Source organism: Schistocerca serialis, chromosome 2 (assembly GCF_023864345.2).
Source record: "Schistocerca serialis cubense isolate TAMUIC-IGC-003099 chromosome 2, iqSchSeri2.2, whole genome shotgun sequence".
In the NCBI taxonomy this organism is placed as follows: Eukaryota; Metazoa; Arthropoda; class Insecta; order Orthoptera; family Acrididae; genus Schistocerca; species Schistocerca serialis.
Genome location: NC_064639.1, coordinates 711051156 through 711067071, shown reverse-complemented (window position 1 = coordinate 711067071; position 15916 = coordinate 711051156).

The window sequence follows — 15916 nt, the reverse complement described above, 5'->3', positions numbered from 1 at the left end:
CACGTATCAGTCCACGACAAAAATAAATTATCTGAATCTCCTCTGAAAGGAAAAAGAACAGGATGTGACGCTTTAGTCATAGCGCACTTGATCAGAAACAATGAAATTAATTCCGTGCCACATTGACGTATTGCATACTAGTGTAATAAAATACTCATCAAATAAAAACGGTTTTGTCCCTCCATTGCTATCGAGTGTGAAACACAAATCGTCACAGATTTTATGGGTGACCACTCAACAACATTAAAGCTTTTACACTGTCGAGAGTGAGGAGTGGAGCAGACGTTGCAGGCAGAAGGCGAGGCAGCGCCGGTAGGCAGCAAACGGGTCCCAAAGAACTCAGACGCATACGGTGTTCAGAGGCAGATGGTAGCCAAGAAACCTCTCGTTAAAATATTGTTAAACCAAACTGTTATTATCAATGTGACAGAAAGCGAAATATATTGTAGAATCGCTTGAATTATGCTCATAGCTTCAGCACCGAGAGGAAAGGGGCGATAAAAATTTTGTGACATGTGCTTGTGGTTACCAGAGATTGTATTAGCTAGTCTCGCGGTTTACCTCAACACTACGGTCATAGACAAGAGCGATGTACTCTCTACAATGTTACCAGAACGAATATATTGCCGAACTTAGAATTCAGAGGGGACTACGACTGCATTGTCCACCTTACGTGTCGACTCGGCGGTGAGTTTTTTTTCTCGAAGACTGTATCTACAACACATAATGCACGCTTAAGAACCAGAAGAATTGTTGTTGTTGTTGTTGTGGTGGTGGTCTTCAGTCCTGAGACTGGTTTGATGCAGCTCTCCATGCTACTCTATCCTGTGCAAGCTCCTTCATCTCCCAGTACCTACTGCAGCCTACATCCTTCTGAATCTGCTTAGTGTATTCATCTCAGTTTGTGGATGAACTCAGACTTAGGTTGATAATAATTTTGAATATTTAGCAGTGCTGTACCCATTGGTGTTAAACTCGCTGTCAACCAATGATTCCCACAGCTACAGGAACACCACTTGTGATACCTCTTAGACAAAATACTTACGCAGTGCTATCAGAGGAAAAGATCAACCTGACACAAAGTGTGGGAAGCTTGTTTTACAACCTTCGTACCTGGATAAAGAGCTTTCCTGTTTGAGATATCTGTGAACGTTGCTGCATAAGACGATTTAAGAAGCAACTAAATTCCTTCAGCTACACCAATGTTTAAAGAAATCGTCTTAACGGCACTAAATCGTGGTTTGTGAATCGTTTACCGGCCGTACTCTGCCGCATTTCGCTGGTTGGAAGGCAAAAGGTTTACTGACAAATTTCACAGAAGGAAAACGGGGACGAAATGACTCCCCCTGGAAGGTCATGTTGTTTTATTTAAATGATTACAAAATCAGGTAAAACGAACAGTGAGGTTGTCAGTATAAGCACATTACTGTTGTCAGTATGATGTTGCGCCGCCCTGGGCCTGTGATGATAAAGGGCCCGTTTAGGTCAGGCATATTCCACACAGAAGTGGAAGAGAGCGCACCACTATATTCTATAATCCGTAAGCACTGCATACACACAGAAATTACTGTTACAGTGTACTTATGGAGCCCAATGAGTGAATTGCATATTTTCCGGTGAGAAAGAGCACTGGAAAACAGTCTTCGCTACATTAGGTTACTGAAACTGGTGTCACTCTGAGCTAGAATTTATGGTCAGCGACTAAGTTTAAGGACGATGACTCGGATGCGGGTTGTGCAACTGTGAAATACTTTCCTACATTATAGAAGCGAATATTAAATTTGAACTAATATTGCGAAAATTTTGAACTTGGGTAGCCTAGAACGAAAATCTTTCTGTTTATTGCAAAGGAACACAATTGATTTTCTAAAACTTTCTCTGTCAGACACAATTTGAAACGGGTCACGTCGACCAAATCAATCGGAAGAACTGACAGCGACATAGACTACATCGGAAGGCAGTAAGATCCCTTGGCTTTTAGTTGTCAGTATTCGACAGCCATTTCTAGGCGCAAGTGTAGAAGGGCAGCGCGTTTTTGTTATCACGTAACGTCTTCATCAATTACTATAGTTTTAATGTAATCTACGAGTAATTGCTGATGTTTGATATTAACATGAAAAGGATTCCAGACAGGGAAAGACACTGTTCTTGGGCAACTGCTTCTATAATGACCAAATGACCTTAAATGATCTTCAAGCATATGTGTTCCACCAGCGGTATGAAGAATTTGATAGTAGTAATGACGGTAATAATCGAATTATCCGGTAACTTCACACTTCACACTGGATTTTCTCGAACTAAGAAATTTCCTTAATGGCTTCACATCGAGGCTATGATGCCTAGAAGAGTCTTTACATCCTGATGACATGAGAATAGCATAATCTGCGCGTCAGAAGCTTGCTTCTACTTAACCATTTAATAGACTCGTATTTTTTCCACCGTGACTAATTGTGTAAGCTAAGCACGTCATCCATTACAGCACACTCCTGCGGCTGGGAAATGTAACCGCAATGGCCTGGTGGAACGAACTATCACATGTGCAATGCGTGGGTTCAGGCATTTACTTTTAAGAGGTACAAACAGAATTAGTTACCTCTGGTAACCTCAAGAGGAAGATGTTATAATCCAGAATCCGCATTAAACATCACGTTCCTTCATTCCAAACTGGGCAGAGCCGGTTTACATTGGGAAATGACATAGGTGGAGGTCACGATAAGCAGAAATACTGTCGCCAGTAAACTTACTTACATTAGAAAATTTTATTTATTAGATGAACCGATAGCCATTTAAAGGAACAGGGCTCTTATTTTACTTTTACTTGATTGAACTAGAGACGTTGAAAAATTTGGTGCTGGACTGTGATTCGAATTCGTATCTCCTCTCTCGAGCAGCTGAACCTCTCGGAACAGTATAGTTCAATCATTTCGTTCCTTTTCCAAGACTGCAATCTTCTCTAGGTCTCCTCCAAAGGTAAGTATGTGGGTCCGAATCCTGATCCAGTACAAAAATATTCTTAATTTCATTTCAAGCACTATCACGTGCACACCGGCCTGATAGTGAAAGTTAACGTGCATTTCTAATGTCTGTTCATGTGTTTCCAACAATTTCTGGTCAAACAAGCACACATCTTACTGTTGGTGAGTAAGCAATTGATACTTAAGCTATATTTGTGGACGATAAAGAAGAACGATAGGAGTGCGGTTCGAGTGTCGCTCAGGCACAAAAGTTTGTATCCTTATTTTAGATTCAAAGACCTAGCAGCTGGTAAGAAACACCGATACGTAACATTCGATTTTACTTAGTCAACAATCCGATTACGTTTTGAGTTCGTATCTCCGTCACAGAACTTCACATCATGCACTTCATCTTCACATGCATACACACTATGTTACTTCTGAATGGAGGTATATCAGTCATCATTCGTGGTTAGTTAACAGGGATGAAAGAGTCTTGATAGGAGTCCCGGTTTATTGCAAAAACTGTCGTCTTTTATTTTCAACTTTAGGTTTCTTTTACTAATACTGTCGAAAATTTCGGTAATTCATGACTATTCACAGCTAGTTCGTAATATCATATGATTAGATTTGATTAATACTTGTTCCATAGGTCATGAATACGACATTTCGTAATGATGTGGAACGTGTCATTTAAATGAAATATTTCTTTACAAGCCGGTATTCAATTTTTTTACAACAATTTTTTAATCTCTCTCTCATTCTTTTTTATTTTTATCTCTCTCTCTTTTCCTTTCTCTCTCCATCTCTCTCCCTCTCACACACACACACGAATATTCTTTTTATATTTTTATTTGTTTGGTGTGCTCGACTATCGGAGAGGATCGAAAACGTCCGTGAACGAGTTTCTTAGTTTTGAGTACAGTTACGAAAGAAATATAAAATCAACTATGAGAGTTATTGATTTATGATGCTTAGTTTGCAGTCAGTTCTGAGTATTAATAGTAACTACGCTCCAGTCCCTAAACATAGTTAACAGAAATGCGAATCAGTCGCAATAGGTATTCCAGGCCGTAGCAACCGCGTCTTTGAGACGCCAGCTATGGTCACTTCCCAGCCCGCTGTAGGATCACATCGGTTCGTCTTCTTCCTGCTGGTACCGTAAGTGAGACTTGGCAACAAGGCAAGGTATGTTTGGCATCTCTGTGATCTACGAGTTACTTCCTGGTGTGCACGGCAGTAAGCTTCAAAGTTCACTTGATTATTCCGGTCATTTCTACTGAATAATCTGAGTTATTATCGCTTGAGGTCTAACAAAAGATTGTAAATTTACGGTTTTCGCCCAGGAAAGTCGTTGCACGGGGAAATCGCAACAAATCTCGTCCCTTAAATAGCGGTTTACGATTTCTAACCACTATTGGCCTCGTAAGAGGACAGCTCAACACAAACCTCTTCGCTAGCTCTGTGGTGACGTGCTGACAAGTGAGAAAGTATTTGTTATGGTTTGCGGTTCCAGTCTGGCAGACTGTAACGTTTTTATCCCTTCTGTGAAAGAGCTACCAGCAGTCAGATCAAAGTCTTTTCGGGTTTGCTGCCGGATCCTAAAATCAACTTGACTCGATATTTCGGCGATCCAACTGTTCGCCATCTTCAGGAAATGCTGCTTCTGCTGATGAGTCCCGCTGAGAACTGACGCCAGGTTGCAAATCGACGTCCTATATAGGCCACCGTTCAGTACACGGCGCATGCGCCGCCCATCACGGTTTTTGACTTCCAAAACAGGGAGGTGGCGCCGCCCTTAGTGAAACACTGCTGGCAACGATATATCGCAATCAAGGCCGCACCGAAGAACGTTCAGTTTTGATGCGAGATAATACAGGATTCCACGTTTTGCTAAGAGGAAACCCATTGTCCCTGTTGATTAAATTATCAGCCAACCTAATTTCGATCGCCTCTTTATACACACTATTCCAAAAACCGGAAATGTTGGCAATTACAACAGTTTCCTCAAATTTCATTTTGTGTCTCTCATTCAGGCAGTGTTCTGCTACGGCCGATTTTTCCGGCTGTTGCAGCCTCGTGTGACGGCGATGTTCCACACACCTGTCATTCACTGTGCGAATAGAACGGCCAACGTAAGCTTTCCCACATTGACACGGGATTTTGTACACCCCAGGTTTCTTAAGTCCCAAATCATCCTTCACAGAGCCGAGCAGAGCCCTAATTTTAGAGGGTGGACGGAACACACTCTTAATGTTAAAACTCCTTAAAATTCGTCCAATCTTAAACGATAAGCCTCCAGCATAAGGAAGAAAGGCCACAGATCTATGTTCCTCTTCGGACACCTCCGGAGACGGTCCAAATTCCATAGCCCGACGAATCTGTTTCTCGGTGTATCCATTTTCCTTAAAAACAGTCATCAAATGCTCAAGTTCTTGGGTTAAGCTGTCTGCGTCGGAAATGGCATATGCTCTCCGTACCAAATTCCTAAGGACGCCACTACGTTGGTGTGGTGGATGACAACTCTTAGGGTGCAGATACAAATCTGTGTGTGTCGGCTTTCGGTGAACGCTGTGTCCCAAAGTTCCATCTGGTTTTTTATAAACCATAACGTCTAAAAATGGAAGCATCCCATCATTTTCAACTTCCATAGTAAATTTGATACGGGGATGAAGACAGTTGAAGTGGTCCAAAAACCTGTCAAGAGCATCACGTCCATGCGGCCATACGGAGAAGGTATCGTCCACGTATCTCCAGAAGCACGTGTATGGAGGACTTCGAGGCTATGGCACTGAGGACTTCAGCTTTGCAACCAACGTGCTTCTGGAGATACGTGGACGATACCTTCTTTGTATGGCCGCATGGACGTGATGCTCTTGACAGGTTTTTGGACCACTTCAACTGTCTTCATCCCCGTATCAAATTTACTATGGAAGTTGAAAATGATGGGATGCTTCCATTTTTAGACGTTATGGTTTATAAAAAACCAGATGGAACTTTGGGACACAGCGTTCACCGAAAGCCGACACACACAGATTTGTATCTGCACCCTAAGAGTTGTCATCCACCACACCAACGTAGTGGCGTCCTTAGGACTTTGGTACGGAGAGCATATGCCATTTCCGACGCAGACAGCTTAACCCAAGAACTTGAGCATTTGATGACTGTTTTTAAGGAAAATGGATACACCGAGAAACAGATTCGTCGGGCTATGGAATTTGGACCGTCTCCGGAGGTGTCCGAAGAGGAACATAGATCTGTGGCCTTTCTTCCTTATGCTGGAGGCTTATCGTTTAAGATTGGACGAATTTTAAGGAGTTTTAACATTAAGAGTGTGTTCCGTCCACCCTCTAAGATTAGGGCTCTGCTCGGCTCTGTGAAGGATGATTTGGGACTTAAGAAACCTGGGGTGTACAAAATCCCGTGTCAATGTGGGAAAGCTTACGTTGGCCGTTCTATTCGCACAGTGAATGACAGGTGTGTGGAACATCGCCGTCACACGAGGCTACAACAGCCGGAAAAATCGGCCGTAGCAGAACACTGCCTGAATGAGAGACACAAAATGAAATTTGAGGAAACTGTTTTAATTGTCAACATTTCCGGTTTTTGGAATAGTGTGTATAAAGAGGCGATCGAAATTAGGTTGGCTGATAATTTAATCAACAGGGACAATGGGTTTCCTCTTAGCAAAACGTGGAATCCTGTATTATCTCGCATCAAAACTGAACGTTCTTCGGTGCGGCCTTGATTGCGATATATCGTTGCCAGCAGTGTTTCACTAAGGGCGGCGCCACCTCCCTGTTTTGGAAGTCAGAAACCGTGATGGGCGGCGCATGCGCCGTGTACTGAACGGTGGCCTATATAGGACGTCGAATTGCAATCTTGCGTCAGTTCTCAGCGGGACTCATCAGCAGAAGCAGCATTTCCTGAAGATGGCGAACAGTTGGATCGCCGAAATATCGAGTCAAGTTGATTTTAGGATCCGGTGGCAAACCCGAAAAGACTTTCATGACTTATTACGCCGGGAAAGCCTACGTAGTCACAGTCAGATCAAACATCGATAAGGAAATCGCATGAAAATACTTTCAGCTCATAGTGCAATGGTGAAAAACTTACAATGCTGCACAACAGGTAACGCCTCTTTGCCCTGCTGACAATCAAATTTTGAGTTTCTAGGAATTCATAACTATACTTATGAAATACCACATTGGCATACCTGTTGAGTATGACACAGCATACCAATTAAACACAGACACAATCGAAATCTAAGTGAGGACTATTTTACTAATTCGTGCCGATAGAGGCACGCTTGTGCACAGATACTCAGTTTTATTAAAACAGACTTTCGTCGTAAGGTTATCGTGGGTAGTTTTATTTCATTTCTTGTAATACAGTGCACAATTTTCGTAAGGTTTCTTTTAGTGTTGTTAAAACAACACTAAACATGAGAGAGAAATTAATCATCAACGATATTTGTGAATTCTCTGATGTTATCTATAACAGGCTGACAGTGCACATGCAGTTTATTGATTACATGCATGTAGAAAACTTGTTCTGTGTTAAAGCAGTCAAACAAGGTTTGAAGACGAATAAAATGCCACTACCAGACGACAGCTAATGTAGAAAATACTTTTCTGACTATTTTGGCATGATGTGCTCTCCCCATACATAATACAAAAGCTTCGAGATGCATCTGCTGCCTGGCCGTCTATTAAACATGGAAAGAACAAAATGTTGCAGAAGTTAGCCCTTTTTCCACATGTGGCTATTTTGGGTTGAGAAGTTAAGGGAATTATGTTCAAAGTTCTGTTAAATTGATAACTTCAGCAGACAGCAGAATTGCGTTTTAAAAACTGTAGCAGCGAATGTAATAGAACTCACGACGTCTTATCTAGGGTGCGCGACACTTACGGTTACGCTGCTAGCTGTCATGTAGCTGCCCGCATCTCGTGGTCGTGCGGTAGCGTTCTCGCTTCCCACGCCCGGGTTCCCGGGTTCGATTCCCGGCGGGGTCAGGGATTTTCTCTGCTTCGTGATGGCTGGGTGTTGTGTGCTGTCCTTAGGTTAGTTAGGTTTAAGTAGCTCTAAGTTCTAGGGGACTGATGACCATAGATGTTAAGTCCCATAGTGCTGAGAGCCATTTGAACCATTTGTCATGTAGCTACAGCAGCTCCAGAAGTCAACAACAGTTCCTCCAGAACTTCCGCATTCCACAGTGCTGTGAGATAATGCGTATGGCCGGATCTAGACTTCTGAGAGACAGACAGTTACAGCTTTTCTTTTGCACTGCACGGCGTTTTCAACAAACAGATAACGCAGTAGAGTAGCTCAAATGAAAAGGAACACTTCCTATTTAAATTGCAGCATCCTACACTGTTGGCAGTTCTGTGTAGGTAGCAGTTCCGTGATTTTATTTCGGTGGTTACAAAATAGATTCGAATGTATGCATTGGGTAGCCGAGGCAGCTAGTTCAAGGCGATTCTGTCAACCAAATAAATGAATGTACTGAACATGTTGCAAACCACTACAGGGAGCCTGTGTCAAAATTCTCATAGAGTGTGACGCAATGGTGTTATGGCAGAAAAATGAGTGTCAGTGAAGAGGATTTGGTGGTGTATTGGATTGCTGATTGGTTACTATGATGATGGTCTTGGTTCGATTCCAACTTCTGCTGATGGTTTTTAATAGGGAGAGACAGATTCTGTTCTCTTCTGGCTACGCCAAGTGAAGAAGGTATAATGGCATTGTGGTTTGAAAGTCAAGTTAAACATGATTTTCCTTCCCTACCATGTAGACGTTAGGTTGAACCACGATAAAGTCAAGAGTGGCGAAATGTGGGAATTCTATCACCAGTAACATTTCTTATACTAATTATTTATTTCTAGTGACGAAACATACGCTATGTAAGGTCACAGGACACTTAATCCATCTTTTATTTGAGCTTCTGTTTGTCGATAATATTTTTCTGAACTTGGAATGCAACCCAGACCGCCCTTAACGCGGAATTTGATCCCTTCATGACAATACAGCTCGACTACTATTTGTTGTTTGTTCAAAACTGCAGATTCCTCAACATCTCCACATATTGCACGTGAATGGGTTCGAATCCTGGCCTGAGGATAATAACTTTGAATTTTAATGCATTTTCATTCGTAGTCAGTACTAACGGTATCTGACGTTTTTGACTCCCAGTGAGCCGTCCGAGGTGGCCAAGCGGTTCTAGACGCTACAATCTGGAACCGCGCGACCGCTACAGTCGCAGGCTCGAATCCTGCCTTGGGCATGGGTGTGCGTGATGTCGTTAGGTTAGTTAGGTTTAAGTAGTTCTAAGTTATAGGGGACTGATTACCTCAGAAGTTAAGTCCCATAGTGTTTAGATCCATTTCAACTATGTTTTGACTCCCAGTGAGACACAGTACTATTTGAGAGATCACTGAAAGTTCAAGGATTTTATTCCGAGCTGCTGGTGGAGAAAAATTCGGTAGCTGACGTCTCTTTGTGTGTAGTCAACAACGATATGTCTGGGGTTCGATTCTCCGTCAGCACTGAGCTCTTCATCATATTATTTCTAGTTCAGACATGCTCACATGTCGCTGCTGGTGTAACAAACCCATATTTAATGTTCGTTTTCTCTAGAATATAACAGGGATAGGTGCCAGGTTGGAGTCCTGGGAAGGGAAAATTAATGTCTCGTGTCGTCATTTCAGTTAAAACATCTAGCAACTGCCAAGAAAATCCGATATGTCACAGTTGATTGTGCTTCGATAACAACCCGATTAGGTTCTGGGTTCGAATCCCTGTCCAACATAAAGCTTTACCTCACAGCATTTCAAGTAAGTTACTTGTGAAGAAGCAATATTTAAGATCTCTCGTAGTTCGTTAACAGGGACAATAGATGCTGGATAGGAATTCACGTCCGTTAAAAATGTTTACGTTGTATAATTTAAATTTTATATTTGCTAACTGATACTGTCTAAAATCGAGGTATATCACTCTCTGCATGCCTAGTCAGGAATGACTGTTAGTTTCCGTCAGTCACGAAATGTTAGTCTGCGTGATCTGGGTTTAAATCCATATGCAGAACGAGGCGGTTCGTCGTGTCATTTGAAGTTCATACATATTCTCAACCAGCTGCTAGTGAATAACGTAAATTTTTAATGTCATTTGGTGTTAAATAACAAGTACGGTATGTTAATTTGAAGAGGAAATCATGAATACGACGAACTTACTACGTGCATTACCTATCTGACGTAATAATGAGAGTGGTAACATTTCAGGTATGTCATTTATTGCAATAAATGTGAACTTACAAGCCTTAAGGACAGTCTTATCTGTGATAAGGTGTTCCCTGATAGTTGTAGTATCGTGGTATTACTTTACATCTTGAGTTATTGCGATACAGAGCAATATTTTCTGTTGGTGACTTGTTGGAACCATTTTCAATAGTCAAACGACTGTACCAAGGAGCGATTAGAGGACCTGTTAGACAGCTGCGTTATGTGGGTTGCATGCGAATCAGGCGGAATGCAATTCAGGTCGTTCGGATACTTTTGAGCATGACTGTACATCTTAACTACCAGTTACCGCACCGTTCGGATAACATCTTAGTGACGTATCGTTTTTTTTCTTAGAGTGCATATGAAAAGTTTGTTGAAAATTTTCAAACAAATATATCCATCGATTTTACTAAACAGTGTGACAGTCTCCATTTAACGTCTTATTACATCAGGACTTAAATCGGTGTTAATGAAATAAAGTCTCGTCAAATAAAATTAATTTAGTTCAGTACATTATAAGTAACAGAATCGGTGAACAGTATATGGCCAAAGACAGACTGAACGAAGAAGCGCACGTACTGAAAATAACTAGGGCATTCAAAGACTTTTTTTAACTTTTGTGTGGATAGTATCTGGGTTAGCGTTGCTGAATCACAAAAATGGAATTATACATAGACACGAACATACATTGCTCTAACTGAGATATACACACAATGTTTCCACAATAACCTTTTCTTGATGATAACTTATTAATTGTTGCAATTTGTTAATTTTATGTCCCCATATAGTTAAATATGATCAGGGTTTTAGTGATATTATCTTAATTTTAATGTCTTAAGCAAGTTAAGCGCAATGATTTACATTCACTATTGCGCACCCTCCAAATTTTTTGAAGGAGTGTGAAATAAAACTTCTATAAGTTTCACAGTACAGTTTTATGCCTAGGCTAAATGACTAAGGAGGTAGGTAACTCAACTGCAGACCTTAAAATTTGTCTTGATTCTATTAAGATAGTGAAATTGCGACAGACCGCAATTGATCTTCCATACCGTCAAATTTTAGAAAAAGAAGTAAAGTTAGCCAAAAGCAATCACGTGCAACAGAAAGAAAAAACCATTATTGTCAGCATTAACAGTAAATTAAAGAACAATTAGAAACCATTCACAAGAGCTGACAAAGGAAATAGGCTCATTTTCTCTCAAAAGAGCGACACATAGCCAAAAAGTTAGCATTTTTTGAGGAAAATGGCATCTCCAAAATCGATAATTTTCGTACCCCTAAGTTAGCGTTCAAAAGTTGTTGTTGTTGTGGTCTTCAGTCCAGAGACTGGTTTGATGCAGCTCTCCAGGCTACTCTATTCTGTTCAAGCTTCTTCATGTCCCAGTACCTACTACAACCTACATTCTTCTGAATCTGTTTAGTGTATTCATCTCTTGGTCTCCCTCCACGATTTTTACCCTCCATGCTGCCCTCCAGTACTAAATTTGTGATCCCTTGATGCCTCAGAACATGTCCTACCGACCGATCCCTTCTTCTGGTCAAGTTGTGCCACAAACTTCTCTTCTCCCCAATTCTTTTCATTACCTTCCCATTAGTTATGTCATCTACTCATCTAACCTTCAGCATTCTTCTGTAGCACCACATTTCGAAAGCTTCTATTCTCTTCTTGTCTAAACTATTTATCGTCCACGTTTCACTTCCATACATGGCTACACTCCATACAAATACTTTCAGAAACGACTTCCTGACACTTAAATCTATACTCGATGTTAACAAATTTCTCTTCTTCAGAAACGCATTCCTTGCCATTGCCAATCTAAATTTTATATCCTCTGTACATCGACCATCGTGAGTTATTTTGCGCCCCAAATGGCGAAACTCATTTGCTACTTTATGTGTATCATTTCCTAATCTAATACCCACAGCATCACCCGATTTAATTCGACTACATTCCATTATCCTTGTTTTGCTTTTGTTGATGTTCATCTTATACCCTCCTTTCGAGACACTGTCCATTCCGTTCAGCTGCTCTTCCAGGTCCTTTGCTGTCTCTGACAGAATTGAACCTCAGAGTTTTTATTTCTTCTCCATGGATTTTAATTCCTACTCCGAATTTTTCTTTTGTTTCCTTTACTACTTGCTCAATATACAGATGGAATAACATTGGGGAGAGGCTACAACCCTGTCTAACTCCCTTCCCAACCACTGCTTCCCTTTCGTGTCCCTCAACTCTTATAACTGCCATCTCGTTTCTGTACAAATTGTAAATAGCCTTTCACTCCCTGTATTTTACCCCTGCCACCTAAAGAATTTGAAAGAGAGTATTCCAATCAACATCGTCAAAAGCTTTCCCCAAGTCTACAAATGCTAGAAACGTAGGTTTGCCTTTCCTTAATCTATTTTCTAAGATAAGTCGTACGGTCAGAATTGCCTCACGTGTTCCAACATCTCTACGGAATCCGAACTGGTCTTCCGCGAGGTCAGCACCTGCTTTCTTTGGGATTGGAATTATTATATTCTTCTTGAAGTCTGAGGGTATTTCGCCTGTCTCATACATCTTGCTCACCAGATGGTAGAGTTTTGTCATGACTGGCTCTCCCAAGGCTATCAGTAGTTCTAATGGAATGTTGTCCACTCCCGGGGCCTTCTTTCGACTTAGGTCTTTCAGTGCTTTGTCAAACTCTTCACGCAGTATCGTATCTCCCATTTCATCTTCATCTACATCCCCTTCCATTTCCATAATATTGTCCTCAAGTACATCGCCCTTCTACAGACCCTCTATATACTCCTTCCCCCTTTCTGCTTTCCCTTCTTTGCCTAGAACTGGGTTTCCATCTGAGCTCTTGATATTTCTGGAAGTGGTTCTCTTTTCTCCAAAGGTCTCTTTAATTTTCCTGTAGGCAGTATCTATCTTACCCCTAGTGATATGCACCTCTACAACCTTACATTTGTCCTCTAGCCATCCCTGCTTAGCCATTTTGCACTTCCTGTCGATCTCATTTTTGAGACGTTTGTATTCCTTTTTGCCTGCTTCATTTACTGCATTTTTGTATTTTCTCCTGTCACCAATTAAATTCAAGATCTTTTCTGTTACCCAAGGATTTGTATTAGCCCTTGTCTTTTTACCTAATTGATCCTCTGCTGCTTTCACTATTTCATCTCTCAAAGCTACCCATTCTTCTTCTACTGTATTTCTTTTCCCCATTCTTGTCAATCGTTCCCTAATGCTCTTCCTGAAACTCTCTACAACCTCTGGTTCTTTCAATTTATCCAGGTCCCATCTTCTCAGATTCCCACCTTTTTGCAGTTTCTTCAGTTTTAATCTACAGTTCATAACCAATAGATTGTGGTCAGAGTCCACATCTGCCCCTGGAAATGTCTTACAATTTAAAACATGGTTCCTAAATCTGTGTATTACCATTATATAATCTATTTGAAACCTTCTAGTATCTCCAGGCTTCTTCCATGTATACAACCTTCTGTTATTATTCTTGAACCAAGTGTTGGCTATGATTAAGTTATGCTCTGTGCAGAATTCTACCAGGCGGCTTCCCCTTTCATTTCATAACCCCATTCCGTATTCACTTGCTACGTTTCCTTCTCTTCCTTTTCCTACTCTCGAATTCCAGTCACCCTATTAAATTTTCGTCTCCCTTCACTATCTGAATAATTTCTTTTATCTCATCATACATTTCATCAATCTCTTCGTCATCTGCGGAGCTAGTTGCACTATCAACTCATACTGCTGTGGTAGGCATGGGCTTCGTATCTATCTTGGCCACAATAATGCATTCACTATGCTGTTTATAGTAGCTTACCAGCATTCCTATTCTTTTATTCATTATTAAACCTACTCCTGCATTACCCCTATTTGATTTTGTATTTATAACCCTGTATTCACCTGACCAAAAGTCTTGTTCATCCTGCCACCGAACTTCACTAATTCCCACTATATTTAACCTTAACCTAACCATTTCCCTTTTTAAATTTTCTAACCTACCTGCCCGATTAAGGGATGTGACGTTCCACTCTCCTACCCGTAGAACACAAGTTTTCTTTCTCCTGATAACATCTTTCTTCTGATAACAACGTCCTCCTGAGTAGTCCCCACCCGGAGATCCGAATGGGGGACTATTTTACCTCCCGAATATTTTACCCAGGAGGACGCTATCATCATTTAACCATGCAGTAAAGCTGCATGCCCTTGGGAAAAATTATTGAGGCATGCAAGCCTCTCCACCAACGGCAAGGTCCATGGTTCGTGGGCGGGGGGAGGGGGGGGGGAGGGGTGCAAATAGAAATTAGGAATACTTAAGGTACAACTAAGAATTCTATGAAAGAATTTCAAAACAAAGAGTTAATTAACAAGAACCATAAGCCACCTGTACAGCCTCAGGAAAAAATCAGGAAATATTTACTGTATAATCATATCACACACAAAAATGTCGTTTTTTATTAGACTGTCTGCCCATCCATTTGCCACTTCAGCCGCCCCCTTTTTCTGAGGAACAGATAGATGTATCAAGTTGAAATTTATGCCACGTTCTGAGGTATATGGTCCTTTGCTGGTATAAAGAAGTTAATCTTATCAGCCAATACAATCAAAAGGTAATGTCATTTATGTCACGTATTTTGATACTCGTAAACCACTCATAAAACATATAGCGTACTTCTCATTAACGTAGAATCATGACATTTGGCAGGAAGCAAGGTTTCACAGTACATGTTGATTTGTAATTATATGGCACGAAAAAAATATTTCTTTCGTTGCTCATTATCCGACTTCAAACTAAACATTGAAACATTCTCAAAGGTCTTGGAACCCTTGCGATCGATATCTTGTGTGTATCAATGTCGATGACAGGAAAAATAGTCGAGACTTTGGATTCTCGGAATGTACGAACCGTCCATATACATAATTGAGTCTGTACAGAACCCTCAGTGCGTGAGAACTACCCGCACCTGGCCGATTTTCTCTGTTCTTATTGCCAATCCCCCTCTTTGATCTCACACTATTATTTGTTATTTATACTATTCACAGTTTGCATAATTCGATGTTGTCACAATAACTTTTTCTTGATACTAACTTATTAATTGTTGCCATTTCTTAATTTTACATCACTACATAGCTAAATATGATCTGGGTTTTAATGACATTATCTTAATTTTAATGTTTTAAGCAAGTCTGGCGTAATAATTTACTTTCACTATTCGGCACCCTCCAAGGGCACACTACAAGTGAGTATTGGGACAACATATGAGGCCACTCTGCATTGTTGCCAGATGTATCCAAGATGGTGATGACGACATCGTCAAAGATGGCGCCATGTAGACTTGGCAGCAGTGCATGACGTCATCCAAGATGGCGGCCATTACGTCATTCAAGATGGCGAAAAGTTTGAATTTTGGACGGAAAGTTTGAAGTTGGCGAACTTCAAATTCCAACAGTATAATGCACCACATCTCTGTTATCTCTAATAAGCAAAGAAAATGGCGGGAAGATCTCACTTGGGCTACCTCCACTTACCTAAGTCTCCTGACCGCCACTTCATCCTACGAACTGGCGCCAAGTTTGAATTCCAACAAGATAATACACCACACCCCTTTTATCTCTACTAAACAAAGAAAATCGCTGGAAGATAGCTCACTTGGGCTACCTCCACCAACCTAAGTCACCCGACCGCC